Raw genomic sequence first — 6,000 nt, forward strand, 5'->3', positions numbered from 1 at the left:
ATTACACAGGGATATGTCACAGAGCACTTTCATTAGTCAGTATGAAATATATAACAGCTGCCAACGCTTCTGCTTCTGTCTAAGCAAAAGCAAGATACCTTGTAATGAAGAAATTATCGATGGGTGAGGTGCTCAGCTAGAGGACACAAATGACACAGGTTTCAAAACTAGGCAAAACAAAACTTAAAGGAGGCGTCAAGCCTGAGCAAAAGGGAATACTTTATCCAGACAGAATACGTAGTTGCGTGAATTTTATTAATGCCTATCTGGTATCTCAGCCTCAGACACCAGACATCGTACAGAGATCATGAAATACCACACTTCCAGGTGTTTTCTGTAGTGTACATGAATATACACACAGCCACAGGGCTTCCACATAAACACCCTCTAGGATATAGGATAACTCCAAGATGTTTCCTAATCAGAATATGTTATGTCATGGGGAAAAGGTACACGCTTTAATGCAATACTGTCCTAAAAGTATTGAGAAGTAGCACTATTAAAAGCTCCGGGCACACAAACTGAAACTTCCTTCTTCCCTCGTTTTCCTCATTCTCATTTTTGTTGGTTCCTTTTCTTTTAAGGCCTATCACACAAGTACTACTAACCATTTTGTATTCGCAACTAACTCAGAATACTGTGAAGAGTATCCTAGTGACATAACCTTCAACAAATCAGCCTGCTCCATCAGGGATAATAATCACAAAGACCAAACCCAGAGATCTGAAGGCATTTGGGTTTGTCTTGTAAAAATGGCTTACACACTCCAGCGATGTTCACTTTAATACTTGTTTTTATTGACCTGCTGGCTTCTCTTTAGCCAAAGAGAGTTGCAGGATGTCGATCTGATCCAAGGCTGACGCCGAAGGAAGGATTTTCATTGCAGAGGAGGAAGCTTGTCCCTACCCAAGAGGTGTTGAATGCAGCACGTCCTCCAAGGACATTTCAACCGCTCCGCAGCTGCATTACTAAACACAGTTACAGGTTACTCGGGAGCCTACGGACAGACTTGTGGGTTTCCCACAGAATTCTGTAAACCGGTTTCAAAGGTAATTGAAAAGGGCTACAATAAAAGGCTGCCCATTTGCCCGTGAAGGCTGGAAAGCAGCATAAATTATTGCCCTGTTCTGCATCAGCAGGTGTTTAGATCTGCAAACATAAACGGTACTGTGTACTACAAACCTACTTCATCTTCCTTTGTCGGATGGAACATGTGGACAGGATGGGGAAAGCCAACAGAGAGGAAAATAATGCGTTGCTATCATTACGTATGCAGCAAATACTGCTTAATCTGGATTAAAGAAGAAAAAAGCAAGAAACGCTCCCTGATCTGCAGTTGCTTCTCTGGGATCTTCCTAAGGACACCACAGCAAAACGGAAGGTTTTTAATTAAGAGCTGCATCCTTGCAGCACAACCTAGCACAGAACTGCCTCCACCTCTGGGGTCAGCACGGAAAGATGTATGCTACATACCACAGCAAGCACATGCAGAAAAGCTTCTGCCACGTATATTCAGTGCTTACTGCGCTCTGGCAAGCTAGCTGAACACCCCCTGTCCAAATGCCTCAGCCTGGGTACACCTGACACAGCTCCGCGCTCAAAGGTGGCTCAAGGTACACGCCTGCTTTTGTGCAGTGCAAACCTGACCCAACTGGTAAAATTGTCATCTCCCTTCACTGGCACTCTTTTTTTAGGCTGTAATTAGACGTGCTGCCTCGGCTGTAGCTGAACCACGTTAAGGACTCCCGTTCTCAGCCCCGCTGCCGGCTTTCCCACCCCAGCCCATCCCCCTGGCCTCTAGGCAGGGGCCACGCTCCCCTCTCTGTGGGATGTCACTGCCCTTGTAAGGGCAGGGGTTTGCACATCCTACCCGATCTGTCACAGCGGTTCAAGTTAAACACTTCTGCTGGCGGGGTTTTAAGATCCCTTGGATGCATCTTAACCGAAACAGACTGGGCAGCACCTACGCATGCTGCTACATCCCACATTTCTGGGAGCGACACAACTGCTGGTGAGGGGCGAGGGGTGAGAAACTGCTGTGGGAGTTGCCTCTTAAACCATCTGGGAGGCACCCAGCCCGGCGTGCCTGGTGGCAGCTCCCCGGGGCACGGGGAGAGCCCTGTGGGGCTTCCAGGAGGGGCCAGGTCCTTGCGGCAGGGAAGGAAGGATATTTGGCTCCATCAAAGTGCAAGAAGATGAGGCAGGGCAAGATGTTACATGAGCATATGTGCTTGTTCCCAGAAAAAAAGACGTTCTTGTGCGCCTCATTCCTCCTCTTGCTAATATAAACTGGGAGAATAAAGTCAAATGTAATCGCTATACAAGCACGGCACTCTCTCTTTAGCGAGGAATGCAGGCTTTAATAATATATAAATGATTTCTAAAAGATGTAAAGGAGAGCTTAGTGCAACTTGAATGCAGATGAATATTTAAAAAGAAATTAACATTATTCACTAAGCACTTTACTAAACTGGTTTCATTTATATATGTACCTTCAGGCCCAGGCAGCAAGTCCAGTTGATACGATTTCTGCAATAGGAAAAAAATTAGCAAATCAACTTACTATACTATTAAAGCTTTCTAAAAAACAAAGCAAAACAAAAAAAACCACCCAAAGCCATTTTTTTAGGGAGGTAATGAAAGAGAGAAGAAAGGAAGTATTGTGATGGTATTAATGTTGGAAAGACAAGGAAGGAGAAAGTGGGCAATTACCCATAAACACAGCTCTTAACTTTAGTTATGTAACAGAACAAATAATCAGAACAATAACCACCACTTAAAAGTCAGTAAAAGCATCATGTACTTATAAAGGTCTTGCTAGATAACCTCCTTTTCACATTTCTCCTCCTTTATCCTCCTCCTGTCATGACACGGGGAGAGTGCTACAGCATCCCGCTATGCAGAGAAAGCAGAAGAGGACGTTCGGATGCAGCCATAACCAGAAGAAACAGCAGTGGCAGTAAGAAGCCAATTAAAGTCTAATCAAAAACTTGTAAGCAATTCAGAGAAACTGATTGTGGAAGAAAGTAGGTTTTATTGTGACCACAGTAATCGAGTGTTTGCAGTGAGCCAAGGTAACAAAAGAAAATTACGGCACTGTTGGCTATCAAGCCTGCATCTAGAAGTATTAAATGATGGGCTGGGAAAGCAACAGGTCGGTTTATGAAGTTGAGGACCAACAGCACTTATATCTATCTCATTACCAGAAACATCTTGGACAAATAGAGCTTATTTTGAGGGGACTATGGAGGAGAAAAGGCGTGATCAAAACTTCCAAGACTGTGCACTCCCAAGGAGCAGAGAAATTGAAAAATACAACCACCAGCCCTGTGAGTAGCAGCAGCTATGAAGCTCAGCATCCTATGGAGCACCCACACAAATTTTCTCATGTCTGATAAGCTGAATGTTTGCTACAGCTCTTCCCTCAGTGGGGACATCAACCTCGTCACTCTCATCTCCCTGGTCATCAGCAGTCTTGAGGTTTGTAAGAATTTTATCACTTTGAAATCTCTACTCTTCTATTTATATTGGTTGAAATTGATCCCTGGGGGTGAAAAATTACTCCGGGACAATGAGGGGGTCTATTAGTCAAGATGGCATTATTGTTTCAGCTTCACCACATTAGGAAACCAGGTTGAAAAGAATATAGTCAGGACAGAGGGGAAGAAATAACAAGCAGAAATCTTAAATGGGAAAAACTTCTAAAACCAGAATTATTAAGTCAAGTACAGAAGACATTATTTCACATAAGGAAAGCCAGATTTTGGAGCTTTTCACAACCAGATCACGATTCCTGACTTTCTAGGATTTCTGCTAAGCCATACTCTTAGGCTGCAATGAAAATCTGGATGATCCCCTTGTAAAAATGTAAAGGCCAGAATCTTAATCCATTCTAACACAGATGTTTGACTGCCCAATACTTCTACCAGACAAGACAGCTTGGATTTATTTTTGTAATTCTCCCCTTTCAGTGCTGGTGGCGATCCCATGGGTCCGAGTGGCCAGTCTGGATGCCACAGAGTGAAACAAATCAAGCCATCAATCCTAAATCCTGCATTGTTTCACTGCTCGCAAAACTGTTTGAGAAAACAAGGAGCACGCTAGGGAGGCGTTGCAGTGCATGAAGGCTCTTTGGCCATCAAGATCTGGAGAGAGCACAGAAATTTCCCTCACTTTTCCCCCAAAGCCAGTCAAGAGGGAGCCATGCCCGGAGAAGTGAGCAAGGTCCTGGAGCATCTTCACCAGAAAGAGAAATCAATGAAGTCCAGCAGAAAGCTCGGCAGGAGTTCAGGGAACATACAGTCTCCCACTAGAGTGATCTTTAGCTGATGTGAAAACTGCACGTATGATTCCTCACAGATTTTCATCCCAGGTTTTAGAAATCAAAGGAAGCAGGTACATTCTGAATGATTCATTAAAAAGACTCATTGTTATGCTAACAGAAAATACTATTTGAACAGAATAGATCAATAAATGGACACAAGGGAACAATTTTGCACTTCCAGACAGATTAACAACATGACCTGACTTTCTCTCTCTCTGCATTTCATGATTTGCATCAATATTTCTTAAATTTGTCATGATTTTGAGGCTCCTGTATATTTTTATAGCATACTGATGTACGTTATGCTGTTTTGCTTAAATTTGTTACTGCCATGACATGTCTAAGACAAAATAAGGTAGACTGGTCTCTATTCCAACAGGGTTTATTTCAAAATCCATCTATAGAACTAAACCTTCACTCTAATGGTACAGTAAAGCGATTGCTTTTGTAAGTTATTTGGATATTTCTAGTGAAGTTTCAATTTATATTACTTCCATGTAAGTAGCTTATCAACCACACTGTAACATTTCACAAACATCATAACACAAACATTGAAGTTCAGCATTTCAAAGGGAATATTAAAAACTGAAGCAAAAAAAAATATTTCTTCAGTGAGGAAAGCCAAACAAAGTCATGGTCTTTCCTTCAAGGTCTCCGTTCTGATCAAATGTTTCATCCAAACTGGTTTTTGCTAGCTACAAAAGGTGATGAAGTTATACTGGGTAAGTCAACATGATGTATATATTTTCACATTCATCAGTCCTAAACACAACGCCCCCAAAGACAACTAGGATTGTCTTGGAATGACCACAGTCTCATTATTTTTCAAAACTCAAGCCTTTAAGAATTGGGTGTATCTGCACCAACCAAACAGCACGCTGTAGATCACTTTATCTGTCGCTTCGGGAGTATTTTGAATAGTCTTTTTTACTTCTTCCTCCGCTAAAAGCACTTGCCCGCTCTTCAGAGTCCACTTTTAACAAATGCAGAGGAGCATCCATCATAACTGAATTAAGAAAAAATTCTCTTACTGCCAACATTTTGTTGCAATCAGAAAGAAAAAATCCTGCCTTGTGAGTGATCGAAGTACAAGGACACTCCTTGCAATCACGGAAAGATGAAAGTTAATGATGTATTTTAACTCATTTTCTAGGAACATCTTTTGCATCAACAAACTGCACGTTAGTTGTTCATTATCTTGTCCGTGCAACTTTAATTATGGGCTTCATGCACAAAGGTTATTTTTCAGAAATGTATTTGAACATAACTAAGCAGTGTCATTATGTAAATAAAGCTGGCATTTTTACTCTCTACTCCTCACGTTCTTACCACTGATTAATTTGACCGTACAAGCACGATGTCAGAAAGGAGTTGTAGATTAAAATTGCACCTGGAGCACTTCCGATTGCTTTTCTGCTGGAGAAAAAGTCATTTTAGTTTTCTTCCTGACGAGAGGCAGCCTAGTTACGACACCTCTCCTCAGTTTCCCTGAGCACTTCCTAGAGGTTAGTACCTACCGTTAACAAACGTTAAACCCGGCCGGGCAGTTGCACGGAAGCATCCAGGGCGGGGGGGGCGCAGACGGATCATCCGCGACTTACCCACGGTCACGCAGAACACCCGGGACGCGGCCGGACATTGGAGCTCACGCCCCCAGGAGCACCCTCAGCCCCCAC

General features: G+C 42.8%; 1 protein-coding gene across 1 annotated transcript in view; it reads right to left on the minus strand.

Moving 5' to 3' along the window:
• The window catches only part of PKIB (protein kinase (cAMP-dependent, catalytic) inhibitor beta), a 57,211-nt gene that overhangs the window by 50,250 nt on the left and 961 nt on the right, over positions 1–6,000 (minus strand). The window lies entirely within an intron of this gene.

This window comes from Pygoscelis adeliae, unplaced genomic scaffold (assembly GCF_000699105.1).
Source record: "Pygoscelis adeliae isolate BGI_AS28 unplaced genomic scaffold, ASM69910v1 Scaffold54, whole genome shotgun sequence".
Taxonomy (NCBI): Eukaryota; Metazoa; Chordata; class Aves; order Sphenisciformes; family Spheniscidae; genus Pygoscelis; species Pygoscelis adeliae.